The 19761-nt window shown below is 36.6% G+C and overlaps 1 non-coding gene across 1 annotated transcript; it reads right to left on the bottom strand.

Annotated features, from left to right (window-relative positions):
* Window positions 1-13292: 13292 nt before the first annotated feature.
* Window positions 13293-13399, bottom strand: LOC141676014 (small nucleolar RNA R71). Its single transcript, XR_012556628.1, has one exon. It is a non-coding gene; the product is annotated as a small nucleolar RNA R71 (small nucleolar RNA).
* Between the last annotated feature and the right edge of the window lie 6362 nt (window positions 13400-19761).

Raw genomic sequence — 19761 nt, 5'->3', positions numbered from 1 at the left:
GAAGTAATAATGACACTGAGTTCAAGAATTCAATCATGGAAGAGTTTTGCAAAGAGCATGAAATAAAGAAGGAATTTTCTGCACCTGGAACTCCATAACAGAATGGAGTTGTAGAAAGAAAGAACAGGACTCTTATTGAAGCTACACGAACTATGTTTGATGAAGCAAAACTACCAACCTACTTTTGGGTTGAAGCTGTACAGACTGCTTGTTTTACACATAATGCTACACTAATAAACAAGCTTGGAAAAACACCATATGAGATGGTGAATAAAAATAAGCCAAATCTGAAATACTTTCATGTATTTGGTTGCAAGTGTTTTGTTATTAAGACTCATCCTAAACAGCTTTCAAAATTTGATCTAAAAGCTTATGAAGGAATTTTTATTGGATATCCACTTTCCACAGAAGCCTTCAGAGTCTACAATTTAAGAACAAGGGTTGTCATGGAATCTATCGATGTATCTTTTGATGATAAAAAGATTACTGGACTTGAAGATTTCAATGATCATGACCAGCTGAGATTTAAAAATGAAAATATAAATTTTGATGCCGTAAATTCTGATGACCTAAATCCTGATCCTGTAAGTTTTGACAGGTTAAATTTTGATGTCATTGAAACTGTGGTAACTACTCCAAAGGAATATGTACCTGTTCAAGGGGAGCGAGCTGATGAACATACCACATATCAAGACTCTCAAGAAGTATGAGAACCAGTCACTGGCTCTTCAAGTTCTGATTCATCAAGTGCTGATGAGCCAAATTCTGACAATTCTAGAAACTCTAATTCTTCAATTCCTGAAGGATCCAACTCAAATTCTGGAATCTCAGAGAGCATAACTTCAGGGGGAGCATCAGAAAATGCTGATGAAGATAGCATGGATCATGGGGGAGGATCCAGTTCTAGAGATCAACTTCTATCTGCAAGAAAGTGGACTAAATCACACACACCTGACTTAATAATTGGAGATCCTGAAGCAGGTGTCAAAACTAGAACAGCAACACAAAATGAATGTCTCTATCATTCCTTTCTATCTCAGACTGAACCAAAGAAAGTGGAAGAAGCTCTTCAAGATGCTGATTGGGTGCAAGCAATACAGGAAGAGTTAAATGAATTTGAAAGAAATAAAGTCAGGACCCTAGTGCCAAGACCAAAGAACAGATCCATTGTTGGCACAAAATGGGTGTTCAGAAATAAAACTGACAGTGATGGCATAATAACAAGAAACAAAGTAAGGCTGGTTGCTAAAGGTTACTCTCAACAGGAGGGTATTGCCTATGATAAAACATTTTCTCCAGTTGCTAGATTGGAAGCCATAAGAATCTTTTTGGCTTATGTTGCTCACAAGAAGTTTAAAGTCTTTCAAATAGATGTAAAAAGTGCTTTTCTCAATGGAGAATTGGAAGAAGAGGTATATGTTGAACAACCTTCAGGCTTTGTAGATCCAAAATTTCCAAATCATGTCTACAGGATTGACAAAGCACTTTATCGCCTTAAGCAAGCTCCAAGAGAATGGTATGAGACTTTAGCTCAATTCCTTCTGGAAAGTGGATTTACCAGAGGCACAATTGATAAAACTGTGTTCTACCTCAACCATGGAAAGGGCTTTTTTGGTACAAATATATGTTGATGATATCATCTTTGGCTCTACAAATACAAAATTTTGTGAAAGATTTTCCAAGTTAATGCAGTCAAGATATCAAATGAGTATGATGGGAGAGTTGAGCTATTTTCTGGGACTTTAAGTCATGCAAACTGAAGAAGGTACTTTCATAAATCAATCCAAGTACACCAGAAATCTACTCAAGAAATTTGGAATGCAAGACAGTTCTACTGCATCAACTCCCATGGCCACTGCCACCAAGTTAGATAAAGATACTGGAATATCAGTAGATATTACTAACTCCAGAGGTATGATTGGCTCTTTACTCTATTTAACTACAAGTAGACCTGATATCATGTATGCTACCTGTCTTTGTGCAAGATTTCAGGCTGATCCAAGAGAACCTCATCTAATAGTTGTGAAAAGAATTTTCACGTACCTCAAGGGTACAGCTGATCTAGGATTGTGGTATCCTAGGGAATCAGACTTTAAGCTAATAGGTTAATTAGACGCTGATTTTGTAGGATGCAAAATTGACAGGAAAAGCACAAGTGGAAGCTGCCAATTTCTTGGAGGCAGATTGGTTTCTTGGTTTAGCAAGAAACATAAATCAATTTTCACATCAACTGCAGAAGCAGAATATATTGTTGCAGGAAGTTGTTGTGCACAGATTCCTTGGATGAAGAATCAGCTACTGGACTATGGGTTAGAATTTTCTAAAATACCTATTTACTGTGATAATCAAAGTGCTATTGCTATGACAGGAAATCCAGTTCAACACTCAATGACAAAGCACATCAGCATTAGGTACATTTCATAAGGGAACATGTGATAGAAGGTATAGTGGAATTGAATTTTGTTCTAACATATCAACAACTAGCAGATATCTTCACAAAACCACTATATGAAGCTATTTCTACAAGAATGGTAAATGAACTTGAAATGGTTTCAGGTTCTTTCTCAAAATCTGTTTAGTTTTTATTCTCATACATCAGACTTTATGATCAGTGTTTACATATTTTCTTATCTCAATGTAATCTGTGCTTAAATTGTTACATATTAAACACTGCTTGTTATTTGATGTGATTCTATAAACTCTGAAAGTGTTTTGAATGTTCTGTGACTATTCAATCCAATGAGGATTATCTTGTTAGATGCTGACTTAGTAGTCTTTAACAAACTCTATATCCCATATTTGAATTAGTTGTTTATGTGGAAATCAATAACACAAGCAAATTCTGATTTTGATCTTAGTCAAATTTACTTTGTGTATCTTAATATTAAGTCACAAACTAGATTCTTGCTTCTTATTTGTCAAATTCTGATGTCAGTAAATCTTAAGGATGAACTACATGCTTGATAAGCCTCACTTATCTGAAGAAAATAAAAAAAATTGAAATCTGGTACTCCTTTGAGATCTAGAGTAAATATAGGAAAGGGAAGACCCAAGTGCATTGCTGGTATTAAGTTATATGCATTAGAAAAGCAAATTGATTTTTCTTGGTGACTTTTCACATTCTCTGATTACTGGAGAAATATTCTGATAACAACATAAATTTTGAAGGCAGTTGTAACTCACTTACACTGAGAAGCCATTGTCAAAAGAATTTCAAAAAATGTATAGAATGAGCACAAATAGTGAAGTGGATTCTTGCATAACTTTATTCTATAGTAGACTTCACAATTCAAGACAGATTTTAAGCACTTTTCTTAGTTATGCCTTATTCCTAAGATATACTGAAGTTTATTAGACTTTAATCTTTATCATTTGCACATACACACACTTCACTCCATATGAATGATGAAAATTACTGTGGTGATTACGTTGTTTCTGACAAACAGTTAAGTATTATTTGTATAAATTCTGAGGACAAGTTCTGATGATTAAATGTGAAGAAACCAGTCAGTATTTGAGTGAAGAATCTTAGAAACAGTCATTCACTTTTGAGTACAGAAGCCATTTTCTGATGACCTTTAAATTATGATAAAAGTCATGTTCTGATGCAAACTTTGATGCTTATGTGTCACATTTTAATTACTTGACTTATTTTTAGTATTTAATGTAACAATTATATTTTACAGGAAAGTAATTAAGTGAAGATAGAAACAGTGATAATCATTTGGTTAATGGGTTGCGTGTTTGTTTTGGTAACCGCATGTGAGCAATAATTACTGCACGTTTACCGTGCCCACTAATAATGTTTTGACTGTTTACATGCTGCCAGGTGTAAAATGTTGGTTTTACTTCCAAAAAGTGCCGTTGAGTGGAAATAGTAAAAATATTAGAGATACAAGATTATCAAATCTTTTAACTTCTCTGTTATCTTATCTCTTATTTCTTTTACTCTCTCTCTCTCTCTCTCTCTCTCTCTCTCTCTCTCTATTTTCTGACGGACTTCTTACAGGCATTTTATCAAACACCTTGCAAACACACAACTTTTCACTTAATTTTTCACAAAAATGGCACCTAAGGATCTAATTTATGATGGAGCCAAGTTTGTTCCCAATAACTATATGGCTATTCTCAACAAGGACGAGGCTCCTTCAGAACTTCACTTCATTCAAGACTTTCTATCTCGAAGTGAAATTGGGTATGCTCTGACCCAACCACAGATTCTCTCAGGCAAGCAAATTATGGAGTTTTGGAGGTCTGGAGTTTATGATGATGGTGGTGAAAATGGGTCCCTACACATTATTTTTACAACAGGGGAAGATGAGCATTTGGTCACCCTGTCTACTGTTTGACAAACATTGCATCTACCAGAAAACTGTACTTACAGTTCACAAGTTGGGGAGTCAGCTCTTCAAAATATGATGGAAAATCTTGGATATGAGAAATCTTTGTCCAAGCTGGGACAACTGAAGAGGCCCTACATCAGGAGGGAGTGGAGCTTCTTTTTCGATTGTATTACCAAGGCCTTTGCCAATAAATGCTCTAACTTTGATGCTATTCCAATAATGAGTCAGCAAATTGGGTATGCCCTTCTTAATCAAACTCATTTTGATTACGATACTGCTATTTTGGGTTTTATAGGTGATAGGATGAAAGAAGATAGTAACACAGTTTATTTTGCTAGATTCTGTCAGCTTATATATAATTTATGTTGTTCTGATGCACCTCAAAACTTTAGTGAGACAATTAAACCCTTTAAACTTCACAAAAGGGCTTTCACAGACTTATTATCTGCTGATAATAAAAAGAACGTACTAAGACCCCTCCAAATTCCTCAATCTGTCAAACAATTGTTAGTAAATTCTGATGACACATACACAACCATATATCTTGATGTTGCACCACCACAACCTCCACCAACCCAGCCTTCCAATACTCAACCACGGCCTACCATCAGAACCTACTATCAACCAGCACAATCCTCTCAACCACAACCATCAGCACCTACTATCAGAACCTTACCTCTCAAATCCAAAACCAAACCAACCTCTGGTACTTCTCAAAAGGTGCTAGTTGTAAAATCTGACACATCCTCTAGGCCCAAAAGAACTATCTCTGTGCCTAAATCTCCACCAAGGAGAAGAAGGAGGATTATTCTGAGGGATGAATCTGATGAGGATGAACAAGTCCAAGTTCCTGCATCAGAATCTGTGACATTAGAAGCTGAAAAGTCAACTCTTCAGAAGGAGAATGAAGCTGAGGGTTCTGGCATTTTGAAAAGGAAAAGATCTGTAAATTCTGATACAGATCATATCTCTCCACCATCCAGAAGATCAAAGAAGAAGAGAGCAGGTGTGAAAAATACACAAGCTCAATATGAGGATGTTGAAGAAGCTTTGGAAGGAGATTAGGAATCTCTGATCTCATCGAAACCTATAGTGATTGAAGCTTTGACAGCTACTGAAGACACTGTTCAAGACACCATGATCACACCTCCTATCTCTCCAGTCAAAGAAACTGACACAGTTGAAGATTCAGGATTAAGTCCTGAAATTGATATTCACAGGTTACATATACCAACTGTTTTGTATCTGGAAGCACCACAAGCAAAAGAGTCAACTCCACCTCTCTCCATTAAATGCTGAAATTCCTACTACTCCAGTTCTGGATTTGGAACCTGAAATAAATGAAGTTGTTCCAGAATCTCCTTCTATTACACACACATTGGTACTATCAGAAGATGATGAGATTTTCTCAAGTTCTGGAGATAATGCTCCATCAAGTGCTCCAGTTAATGCTCCAATTCTTGGAAAGGAGGCACTGCTTAAGATTTGTTATAGAAGATGCTCCTGTTCCATGGGAGGAAACTTTTAGAGGAGTGGAATGGACCAAGAAATGGAATGATAATGATTTCATTTCCAGCTCAAATATTCTGTCAGAACATATTTCAAAAGCTGATGAGTTGCTTACAAATTCTGATTTCAAGCACCAACTTAAAGTCATTGCTCTCAGTACTAAATCACTTCAAGGTCTACACTCCAAGACTCATGAAAAGGTTGATAAACTTCTGGAAAATGATGATAAGCTGGACCTAATGCTCAAACTGGACAAGAATAGGTTTATCAGACCTATTCAAAAGAAAGTGGAAGCTATTGAGAAAGTTCAAGAAAAGCAGCAGGCCCAACTGGCTGAGTTCTTACAGAATCAAGCTGTTCAACAAACTCAGTTGAATGAGATCCAATCTTCAGTGGAACTCCTTCTTTCTCTACTCCTGACAGATGATGCCAAAAAGGGGGAGAAGGTAGTTAAGTCCAAATGCTCACCAATCAAGACACTGAAGAAAAAGGATGATAAAGGAGATGACCAGGGAAACCCTAGCAAGGGCAAAGGTCAAGATCAAGGCAAGCAAAGCAGCAAAGTTTCTTTACAGAAACTAATTTCTGATTCTAGCAAATCTTCTACACAGAAGAATTCAAGTTCTGAAACTGTGAATGCTCAAACTCTGATAGCAAGTTCTGATAATCAAATTCTGATGACAAAGTCTGATGTTCTGATTCAATATGGAAGTCAAGACTCTCAGAAGTTTTTACAAACTCTGAAGCTTAAAGGAAGGGAGACTATTGTCTACTATAAGGATCCCAAGATTCAGACTCTTGATGAAGACATTGCTAAAAGATTGTTTCTCAAGCATAATCCTGGAATGGATTTAGAGACTCTAAAGGAGGAGGAAGCTAGATTTGCAACTGAGAAGACAAATCCTAAGTCTAAAGCTTATAATGCAAAGAAACCTCAAAGGCCTAAGGAAAAAGATATTGTGGTAAAAGAAAGATCTGCCATAGAGATTCCAAGATCAAGCACTAGATCTCAAACCACTAGTGATCCCAAAGATAAGGGAAAAGGAAAATTTAGGGAGACAGTCAACAAACAGAAGATGAAGATTCCTCAAATACTGATGGATCCTGTGTGCAAGATGGTTCAGGTTTTTGATGATGCTGCTCCTGAAGATGAAACTGTTGAAACTCTGAAAAGAAGAAAGGTGACAGAAGAATCTAAGACAACCTCTAACATAGCTCAAGTTGTTCAGAGTGAAGAAAGTTCAAAACAACAAGCTACAGAAGAATCTGCAAATCCTGAACAAGTCATCAAGACATCAACCTCTGACAGAGCTCAAGTTGATTTGGGAAAGATGACAGTTACTGATTAGAAGAAACTCCTATGGAAAAATGTTAAACCATCAGATCCTAAGAAAAGTCAACTGCTATTTGATTTCTTGACTGTTGGATTGAATGCCAAAGAATCAAGAGACAGATCTAGATTAAAATCAAGTGAAGCCAAGTTGAAAATAGGAGTTGAAGTAACTATCAAAGATCCATTCTTATTAACTGACAAACCACTTGAGGAAGTTACACAGAAACACCTTGACAAGGTTATATCTGTTCAAGTGGTACTGAATGCTCATGATAAGAGTAATGTCAAAGAAAAGCTGATTATATTTCCTAAAGATGGAAGAATATACAGAATGTCAGAATCAGATGTTCTGAACAAATTTCTAAAAGAACTTCAATTCTTTCATTATCTTTTGGATATAAAGTCTGAGATTACCAGAAGATGGTCAAATTTCATAATGAAGACCATAAGGGATAAAGCCAGAATCTCCGGATCAAGGGTTGCAGAATTTATTCCAAAGATAATTGAAGATGATGGAAGTGAAATTCCAATGAAGAAGAATTCTCCTAAACTTGAAGTTATTCTGAAAGAAAAATGTCTGTGCTATAATGAAGACTCATCTCATCCAAGGGTAATTAGACTTGGTGATGGATTAGAAAGAAACCACATTTCAGCACTTAGGACTGCAATCTACCAGATTGGAAGTCAAGATGAAGAACTGAAGCAAGTTAAGGCTACATTAGCTCAAGTCCTGAGAAATGCAGAAGAGAAGCTGATATCAAAATTTGTCAAGAATCACTTTGGATTCAGATTGATTCAGTAAGTTTGGGTAAAAATGCAAGGATTGTAAGTTGTAGTTAGTTGTCTAAATAAACTCTCATTTGCATTTGTACTTAAATGTTTTTGACATCATCAAATCTATTAACTTGTATATTTTTCATAATTTACAAGTTGGGGGAGAATGTTAGATATATTTTTAATGTCATGTCTAATCTGATTTGTTTAGTTTCAGAACTTAATATCAGGACTTATCAGGACTTATTGGAAATCAGGATTTACTGAAGACAGGAAGATATCAGGAATTAAGATATCAGAACTTGTGATATCAGAACTTAAGGAAGATATACTTCAGGAGTAAAGTGTGGCTGATTTCTAGGAGAGGATCTGGACTAAAACAAAAGAAGATATGCATGAAGAGTTGGACGACTAGAAGACTTGTAAGAAGATAATATATGATTGATATATTTTAGGAAGAGATATATATCATATCAATTAGAAGATATCTTGTAACTGTGTACTATATAAACACAGCTTAGGGTTTATACTATATGTGTTATCATTCAAGAGAATATTATTTTTTCTAACCCTAGCAGCTCTTAGTGATATTGTTCATCACTGAGAGAGTAGTTTAACCTACTTTGTAACAAAGCTTATTATATTGAATAAACTTGATTACTGTTACATACTTGTGTTCTAAATCGATTTGATTGTATAAACACTATATTCAAACCCCTTCTATAGTATTGTGTGACCTAACACAAATTTCCCGAATCATGTCTACTATCTTTTGAAAGCACTTTATGGACTGAAGCAAGCACCTAGAGCCTGGTATGACACTTTATTAAAGTTTCTTTTGGAAAATCACTTCACAAGAGGTACTGTTGATAAAACTTTATTCTTTAGAAATGTTAATGGCCCTAGTATACTTGTTCAAATTTATATAGATACTATTATATTTGGTTCTACAGATGAAAAACTTTGCAAAAAGTTTGCCAAATTGATGCAAAGTAAGTATGAAATGAGTATGATGGGAGAACTAACTTACTTTCTTGGTTTACAAGTTAAGCAAGTTAGTGATGGAATATTCATTAGTCAAACTAAATACATTCATGATCTTTTAAAGAAGTTTGAACTAATGGATTGCACATCTGCAAAAACTCCCATGGACACTGTAACTAAGCTTGAATTAAACACTACTGAAAAGTCTGTGGATATTTCAAGTTATAGGGGCTTGGTTGGTTCACTTCTGTACTTAACACCTAGTAGGCCAGATATAATGTTTGCTACTTGTCTTTGTGCTAGATTTCAGGCTGATCCTAGAGAGTCTCATTTAATAGTTATTAAGAGAATTTTCAGATATCTCAAGGGAACACCAAAACTTGGCATTTGGTACCCTAGAGATTCTGATTTTGATCTAACTGGTTATTCAGATGCAGATTATGCAGGTTGTAAAATAGACAGAAAAGTACAACAGGAACCTATCAATTTCTAGGAAACAAGCTTGTGTCCTTGTTCAATAAAAAGCAAAATTCAGTTTCTACTTCTACAGCTGAAGCTGAATATATTGCTGCTGGTAGTTGATGTGCACATATTTTGTGGATGAAAAACCAATTATTGGACTATGGTCTACAAGTGGATAGGATTCCTATTTTTGGTGATAACACAAGTGCAATTACCATCACTGAAAATCCAGTACAGCATTCAAAAACAAAGCACATAGACATCAAGTACCACTTCATAAGGGAACATGTGATGAATGGTACTTTGGAACTGCATTTTGTTCCAAGTGAAAAACAGCTTGCATATATAATTACCAAGCCACTGGATAAATCCACCTTTTCAAGGTTAGTAAGTGAATTAGGTATGCACAATTTTTCTTGAATCATTTCAGATATTTTGCAAGTTGTTATGCATCCAGAAATCTAATTATTTTTTCTACTGTGGATGAAATTTTGGCTAAGTCAAAACTTACATCCCGACGGATGATCATTATCCATCGAGTTTGCTCATCCGTAGGAATACAATTTGTCTAAAAAAATCAATTATTTTTTTAGAATATTTTACAACTCGACGGATAACTGTCTTATCTTCATCCGTCGAATTGTCTCAATTCTAGCCGTTAATTCTCTAAACATTATCCATCGAGTATACTTACAGTTTGTAAGCATGACATGACGGATAAGTGATAGAATTTTTACAGTTTATTTATTTTTAATCGGCTATTTTGGGCAATTTTTATTGGTCCTTTATTTCACTTTATTATTTTGTCAGTTTATCTCTGAGATAGTATAAAAACTAAATTCATTTTCATTCTTTTCTTTTATCATTCTCAAGATTCAATTGCTCTAACTTCTTTCTTCTCAAAATCAAACTCTCTCTCTACAAAGTCCAAATCTCTAACAATGGCACCTGTAGTGAAAATCATGTCTCAAACCGGTTATATCTATGAGAAAAACAACTTCTCAGCTTTAGTAAACAAGGAGATTCAGCAATCTGGTGACTATCACAAAATGATGGATTTTGTGAAGAAATGCAAACTCAACTATGCCATGCTGGAATCACCCACCATTTACCGTGAGGTTGTAGAGGAGATGTGGGCAACTGCAATGTACAACTCATCAGACAAGACCATCACTTTCACTCTAAAAGGTAAGGAGTTTTGCATAAACAATGATATTATCAAAGCATGCTTTAGAATTCCTGATAATACTGTAATTGCTCCATACACAGACACTAACATTGTTAACATGCTTAACTCTATGGGCTATGCACTCACTACCTCTAAGCTAAGTGAAATTCGAAGGTTGGGTCTTAGGACAGAATGGAGTTATCTGTGTGATGTGATAACTAAAGTGTTTTCTGGTAAAATTAGCAACTTTGATTCTATCAATATATCCATGCTTTACAAGCTAGTTACTGATAAGTATTTCAATTTCAGTGACTTGGTTTTGTTTGAGTTAGGCTTTAAATTAGGAGAACTCAATAAGAGAGGTAAAAGTGTCTATTATGCTAGATTCCTTATGATGCTTGCTAACCATCTTATTGAGAATATTGAGATTGAGAACCCAACCAACAAGCTGAATTGTTGGTTTCAAAAAAGAAATATTATTTCATATTTAAATAGAGCAAATCATCGCAAGGAGGTGCCCATGTACTATTTTTCAGTAATGGAGGGACCTCAGGTAAGTCAGGTAAATTCTACTGTCTCTACTCTTCCAACCTCACACATTTCTTTGCATTCTAGTGTAGCTATCGTATCTGTGCCAATGACCAAACAGATGCCAACCCAAGCTACCAAACCAACAAAGGTTTCTAAATCCAAAGCTAAGAAAGCCCCCTCTGATTTCTTTCAAAAGAAATTAGTTATAAAATCTTCTAAACCTAAAGAGGGGAGTGTGAAGGAGGGTGATAAGTGGAATTTATATCCACTTGGAACGCTTTATTACAAGCTTAAATTGGTATTTTAAAGGAAATATGATGAAAAGTGATCATATTTGGAAGCCAAGGCCATTGTCAAGTTGTAGAGAATCTCGTTAGCTTCGCGTGGGCAGTTAAATCGCCTAATTCTAACGAGTAGAACCCAAGTTATGGCCAAAACAAGATTCATCAGAATTTTTTCCAGACAGGCTGCAGGCGCCCGCCTGGGATGTGGGGCGGCCGCTTGGGAGCTGAGGCGCCCGCCTGGAGAGTTGAGGCGGCCGCCCGCTGATGCGCGGCTGAGTTTGCTGATTTCGCTGAAAAGGTCTTTTTTGAGTGGAATTTGACGATTTTAAGGGTCCAGGTCCAATATGGGCATATATATACTTAAAAAAAGGGTTTTCATCACCCGGGAAGATTGGGATACCAAGGAGAAGACCTAGAAGCATAAAACAACTCCGAAACAGAAGATCTTGTTTTCAACTTGTGATTCTTTGAATTAGTTATAACTTTGGATGCTCGTTTTCGTTCTTATTGAACCTAGATCTCGTTTATTCATACTTTGATTATTATTCAGTTTATTAAGACCTTGTTTTATACCATGCTTTCATTGGAACCCATGATGACAATGAGTTCGATTACGAAATAATCATTGTCATGGGATTCTAGCGGATTTACTTATGGATTTCAATAGTTAATTATTTTGATATCTTGGTGTGTGGTGATTGATTGATATCCTAGTATTGGTTGTGCTTATTCGTCTTATGTGCGTAGTTAACATATAAGATAGCGTGTTAATCTCTATTGAAGCGACAGTGAATATAGAGGTATAGAACTTGCCATGCTAGCATAGGTTCATGTATTTGTTATGCATGTTTCGTAGGTAACTCTAACCATTTTACTTGCCCTATGTAATCAAGATAGATAACTTATGCTTAAACCGTTATCTTGTCAAATTTTATAGACATATAGGGCCTCAATATAGTTGGTGCTTATTCAACTTCTATCTCTTTTGTGGATGTCTGGTAGAATGGTACTCGTGAAATAAAAGTTGGCATTTATCAGTTTCGTGTTATCTGATTAGTGTCATCACCATCAGATGCTAAGGTTAAGAACGAAAAGGCTATTGAATGAAGTAGTAATGAAGTTAGAATCCCATGTTTGTCATATATAGTAATTCAACCTCAATTCTCTTAGTTAATGTTATTTAGTATAATCTCTTAGTTTAATAAAAACCCATTTGTTATTTGTCTTAGCATTGAGCAATAACCATACATTGTTGCATAGGTGCATAAATTGAACTTAACCTAAACCATTATCTGTGGGAATGAATCTGATTTATATCTTATACTACTTGCGAACGCGTATACTTGCGTGAATATTAGCGCGTGTTTTTGCCCTAACAAGTTTTTGGCGCCGCTGCCGGGGACTCGGTGTTAATTTTTAGTTTATGTGCTTGTCATAAGTGGTCGTTAAAGTTCACTGACTCGGATTCTTTTACTTTCACGGTTTATTTGTTTGTGTTTCAGGTACTCATTACAATGGGAGATCCAGCAGCACGAACGAAAGCCTTTATGGATTTTTCTCAACCCAAGATCAATGACATTCAATCTAGCATTGTCAGGCCAGCTATCACAGCTAATACCTTTGAAATCAAGCCTGGCATAATTCAATGGGTGCAAAATTCAATCCAGTTTGGAGGTTCTCCAACTGAAGATCCCAATATGCATATTAGGGATTTCATTGAGATCTGCGACACCTTCAAGTTCAATGGTGTCTCTGAAGATGCTGTGAAGCTGAGACTTTTCCCATTCTCTCTGAGAGACAAGGCTAAGAGCTGGTTACACTCTCTAGCAGCTGGTTCGATTACTACTTGGGAAGATCTTGCTCAGAACTTTCTTACTAAATTCTTCCCTATGGCGAAGACAACTGCAATCAGGAATGCTCTTACTCAATTTGCGCAGCAATCAGGAGAATCTTTATATGAAGCTTGGGAGCGCTACAAGGAGATGCTTAGGAAGTGTCCTCATCATGGAATTCCTGATTGGATGATCATTAATTATTTTTACAATGGGTTGGGAGCACAGTCCAGACCCATGCTCGATGTAGCAGCAGGCGGAGCATTATGGGCAAAGAGCTATCAGGAAGCTTATGATCTAATTGAACTGATGGCTGCTAACGAATATCAATATCCAACCCAAAGATGTCCACAGGGCAAGGTAGCAGGAGTTCTTGAAGTGGATACAACTACAACTATCATTGCTCAACTAAAGGCGTTGTCTATGAAGATCGATTCTCTGGCTAACTATGGTGTTAAGCAGATAATTAGTGTTTGTGAGCTGTGTGCAGGTCTGCATGTGACGGAGTAATGTGCTATATCTAGTGACTCATCTCAGTTTGTGAGCAACTTTCAGAGATCGCAGCAACCAGTTCCAGACACTTATCATCCTGACAACTGGAATCATCCTAACTTTAGTTGGAGCAATAATCAGAATGCGATGCAACAGTCATTCCAGCAGTTTGGAAATAAGCTATTCAACCCTCCTGGTTTTCAGGGACAAATTACACCAAAACAACAAACTCATGGTGCATGTCTATCTTCGAATGAAAAATATGAATTGGATGAGTTGCGGCTTATGTGCAAAAACCAGGCTCTTATATGCCAAAGCCAGGCTGTTTCTATCCAGAATTTGGAGAACCAAATAGGGCAAATTGTTAATACCTTATTGAATTGACCACCAGGAATGCTTCCTAGTGATACATAAACAAATCCAGGAAAGAGGGAAGTTGAAGAACAGGTGAACGTCATCACCTTAAGGTCTGGAAAGGTCACAAGCCCCCAAATTCAGTAAGATGAAGAGCCTAAAAAATCTCAAGTTTCAGAAAATGCAGTTATGGCTGAAGAAGAATTACAGAAGGAAGCAGAGGTGGAACCAAGGAAGACTACTGTGGAAAACACTCCTCCTGAGGGTAATACAGGGGAGAAACAGATCTATCCTCCACCTCCTTTTCCTAAGAGGCTGTAGAAGAAAAAGCTGGATAAGCAGTTTGAGAAGTTTTTGGAGGTGTTTAAGAAACTTCATATCAACCTACCTTTCGCTGAAGCTCTTAAACAGATGCCTAACTATGCGAGGTTTATGAAAGGTATTCTCTCTTGGAAAGTGAAGCTCAATTACTTAGAGACCATTGCTCTAACGGAGGAATGCAGTGATGTGCTGCAACAGAAGTTGCCTCCGAAGCTTAAAGATCCTGGAAGCTTCATTATTCCTTGCACCATCGGAAACTTGTCGTTCGATAAGTGTTTATGTGATTTAGGAGCTAGCATCAATCTGATGCCCTTATCTATCTTCAAGAAACTTGGTCTACCAGATCCGAAACCAACATACATGTCATTGCAACTAGCTGACCGTTCCATCGCTTATCCACGAGGTATAGTGGAGGATGTCTTGGTCAAGGTGGACAAACTTATCTTCCCTGCTGACTTTGTAATTCTTGATTTCGAGGAAGATAAGAATATTCCCATTATCTTGGGAAGACCATTCTTGGCTTCAGGCCGAACTATGATGGATGTGCAAAAATGAGAGCTTTCGATGAAGGTTCACGATCAAAAGGTCACTTTTAATGTGTTCAAGGAAATAAAGTTACCCACAGCTAAAGAGGAGTGCTTTAAAGCAGAGCAACTGCAGGTTTTGAATGCACTTCTGTGGAAGAGGAAGTTGGATATGCCATTCGATTCTCTTGGGTTAGTAGAGCTAAAAATTTCTCAGGAGCGTTTGGAACCATTTATTCAAGAAGCTCCCACACTTGAGCTCAACCGAATGCCAGATCACTTGAGTTATTCATTCTTAGGTGCACCCCATGATAAGGGGTTGGGATATATTTTTAATGATGTAGAGAGTGGATGGACGGATATTCGCGTGCCTACAAAGGGTTCTTCTCATGTGCAACAGGTAGTTGATAGGACTGGTGTTGGTGATGCACAGTATAGAAGATTGACTAGGCGTATGGAGGCCATGCATGTCATCTACCGATATTTTGCTGAAGATTTGACACACGCTTTCGGTACTGTTGTTCGAGAGACTGGTGGCGAGGTTGATTGGCCACCTGATCCTCCACCCGACGAGGGTGACTCTCCCGCTAATTAGGTATGCCTGAAATCCTTATTATTGCCTTCAATGAGGACATTGAAAATTTTAAGTTTGTGGGTGATAATGTAAGGATTAGTAGTGTGTGTCCATATAGATTCATATTGCATATTTAGTTGTAGTTCATTTGAATTTTTGCATGATTTTTCATTTAGGACATATTTGTTGTTTTTATGTGATTTCATATAGTTGCACTTGCATGCATATTATCATGATCCCTTAAGATGAACTATGCTATTTGATAAGTTGATGTTGATTTGAGTGTGGTGATGACGAATAGAGGGATGTTTAAGTCCTAATGAATTGATTTGCATGCCAGAAATAAATATTTTCACAAAGTCTTATAGGGTTGCTTTTGATCTAGATCATGATCATACTTGTTTGTTATTGAGATTTAATCACTTGGTTGTATTTAGAATTTGTGATATTCTCATAATGACGTAAAAACACTGATTTTTTTATCTGGAGAAAAACTTGGATTTCAGTGCTAGTTGTTGTAAGGCTAGGAGTCAAATGGCTAGTAGCCGGCTCATATTTTTATGAGTAGTCTAGGGTCGAATGAGATGAAGCGAAACACACTCATTCATAAATTATTGAAAAAAAAGAAAAAAAAGAAAAAAAGTATGTGTTTATGCATAATTGATCAAGAGTGAGCTCTTTAATACTCGAGTTATTAAGTTTTAGGGGACTTTGTGCCTAGTGACCTAAGGCTTTTATAGTCTGGGTATGCTAACCTAACGCTCGCTACATGGGTATTATTGCATAAGTCTTTTGGGACCTCATTCATTGCACGGTCAAATAAGCATCTTTGTTATGTGTTCAATAATAGTGTGAATCCTTGTATAACTCTAGTAGAAAGGAGGTTTTGTGAGTCATAATGCGTTTATTGTCTATTCTGTTTATAAACTTTTGATTGTTTTGATGATAGATAAGTTATGGTTATTGATCTAGTATCGAGAGATATCTGTTAAGCATTCCACACACGCACGTTTCTGGTTTGTTAGTTGGTTTGTGGGATTTATTCGAACTCTGTTTTAAGTCATTGCATTCTTAGAGGCATCGACTTATTCATTTGGTTATGGTTGTTCTGAGGGGATCGACTGCATTATCATTTAGTTGCATTCATGCATTAGGTTTATTTTGTAGTTTTGAGTATGTTTATGCTTGAGGAAAAACATCGATTCAAGGTTGGGGGTGTGATAAGTGGATTTCATATCCACTTGGAACGCTTTATTACAAGCTTAAATTGGTATTTTGGACTCAAGTTGTTGGTATTTTGATGTGTTTTTGTGTTATTGTATTTTAGGTATCAGTTAAATGAAGAAAGGAGCTTTTAAAGGAAATATGATGAAAAGTGATCAAATTTGGAAGCCAGGGCCATTGTCAAGTTGTAGAGAATCTCGTTAGCTTGGCATGGGCAGTTGAATCGCCTAATTCTGACGAGTTTAACTCAAGTTACGGCCAAAACAAGATTCATCAGACTATTTTCCAGACAGGCTGCAGGCGCCCGCCTGGGATGTGGGGCGGCCGCTTGGGAGCTGAGGTTCCCGCCTGGAGAGTTGAGGCGGCCGCCCGCTGATGCACGGCTGAGTTCGTTGATTTCGCTGAAAAAGCCTTTTTTGAGTGGAATTTGACGATTTTAAGGGTCCAGGTCCAATATAGGCGAATATATACTTAAAAAAAAGGGTTTTCATCATCCAGGAAGATTGGGATACCAAGGAGAAGACCTAGAAGCACAAAACAACTCTGAAAAAGAAGATCTTGTTTTTAACTTGTGATTCTTTGAATTAGTTGTAACTTTGGATGCTCATTTTCGTTCTTGTTGAACCTAGATCTCGTTTATTCGTACTTTGATTATTATTCAGTTTATTAAGACCTTGTTTTATATCATGCTTTCATTGGAACCCATGGTGACGATGAGTTCAATTATGAACTAATCGTTGTCATAGGATTCTAGCGGATTTACTTATGGATTTCAATAGTTAATTATTTTGATATCTTGGTGTGTGGTGATTGATTATCCTAGTGTTGGTTGTGCTTATTCTTCTTATGTGCGTAGCTAACATATTAGATAGCGTGTTAATCTTTATTGAAGCGATAGTGAATATAAAGGTTTAGAACTTGCCAAGCTAGCATAGGTTCATGTATTTGTTATGCATGTTTTGTAGGTAACTCTAACCGTTTTACTTGCCCTATGTAATCAAGAGATAACTTATGCTTAAACCGTTATGTTGTCAAATTCTATAGACATATAGGGTCTCAATATAATTGGTGCCTATTCAGCTTCTATCTCTTTTGTGGATGTCTGGTAGAATGGTACTCGTGCAACGAAAGTTGGCGTTTATCAGTTTCGTGTTATCTGATTAGTGTCATCACCATCACATGCTAAGGTTAAGAATGAAAAAGCTATTGAATGAAGTACTAATGAAGTTAGAATCTCATATTTGTCATATATAGTAATTCAACCTCAATTCTCTTAGTTAATGTTATTTGGTATAATCTCATAGTTTAAAAAAACCCAATTTGTTATTTGTCTTAGCATTGAGCGATAATCATACATTGTTGCATAGGTGCATAAATTGAACTTAACCTAAACTAGTCTCTGTGGGAACGAATCTGATTTATATCTTATACTACTTGCAAACGCATATACTTGCGTGAATATTAGCGCGTGTTTTCGTCCTAACAGAGGGTAAGAAAGGTGAGGGACAGGGTGAAAATCAAAGAAGCCCTAAGGATAAGGCTGGTGAGAAGAGTGTACCCAAACCTAGCCACACCACAGTTTCCCAACAAACCTTGGTTGTTATTAAGGAAATTAGCTCATCACTGGTTTCATCCTCCCAAAAGGATGTTACCATTGAAACAAGCTCCCAACCAGGAGCACAAGCCAAGAGGGTAAGGGACACTAGCTCACCACAAACTTATGCTAGAAAGAAACGATCAAAAACCCTTGGGGATGCACATGGCTCACACACTATGCAAACTGGTGCTAAAGACACAGTCACTGCACCTTCTCAAAGTCAGGTTGATGTGGCTCCAATAAATGTGGAGTCACAGCCCAAATCTCTAATAATTGAAGCACCTTAAACACCAAATTCTCCCACACACTCATTGGATGTTGATATGATCCATACTTTTCAACCAAATTCTCCATCTTTAACTCTGTTGGAGAAGCCAAAAATCCATGAAAGTGAGCATCATCTTCTAGATGATTTGTTGGTTCACTTGCCATTTCATTCTGCATTATCCTTTGCCATTATTTCTTGATCACTTTCATCATCACTGTCATAACTAACCATCTCCACATTATCAAACTTGAGGCTTTCATGAAAAACTTCATCTTGTAGTCCTTCAATTTTTTATCATCAAACATAACATGTATTGATTCCATAACAATGTTGGTTCTTAGATTATAGACTCTATATGCTTTTCCCATAGCATATCCAACAAAAATTCCTTCATCTATTTTAGCATCAAACTTCCCATGTTGATCAGTCTGATTTCTCAAGATATAACATTTGCAGCCAAAGACATGAAGAAAATTTAGAGTTGGTTTCTTGTTCTTGAACAATTGGTAGGGTTTCATACACTTTGCTTGATTAATCAAAGAAATGTTCTAAGTGTAGCAGACAGTATTCACAGCTTCAGCCCATAAATATATTGGTAACTTTGATTCTTCAAGCATTATCCTTGAAGTTTCAATAAGAGATCTGTTCTTCCTTTCCACTACTCCATTTTGTTGTGGAGTTCTTGCTGCTGGAAAACTCATGCATTATCCCATTCTTTTCACAAAATGATCTTATCACAGAATTCTTGAACTTAGTTCCATTGTCACTCCTGATTCTTCTTACTTTAAAATCAGGATGATTGTTGACTTGCCTTATGTGATTGATAATGATTTCACTAGCCTCATCTTTAGACTTTAGAAAATATATCCAAGAGAACTTTGAGAAATCAACTACAATTACTAGGAAAAATCTTTTCCTTGAGATGGACAACACATTGACTGGTCCAAACAAATCCATGTGTAGTAATTGCAAAGGTTCTTCATACGTTGAATCAAGCTTCTTTCTAATGATGCTTTATTCTGCTTTCCCTTTTGGCAGGCATCACACAGTCCATCCTTAGAAAACTCCACTTGAGGAATAACTCTAACCAGTTCTTTCTTGACAAGCTCATTCATGGTCTTCAAGTTTAGATGGGACAGCTTCTTGAGCCATAGCCAACTTTCATCTTGACTTGCTTTACTGAGAAG

Source organism: Apium graveolens, chromosome 7 (assembly GCF_009905375.1).
Source record: "Apium graveolens cultivar Ventura chromosome 7, ASM990537v1, whole genome shotgun sequence".
NCBI lineage: Eukaryota > Viridiplantae > Streptophyta > Magnoliopsida > Apiales > Apiaceae > Apium > Apium graveolens.
Note: the sequence above shows the minus strand (reverse complement) of the source record. Positions and strands in the feature narration are given on the sequence as shown.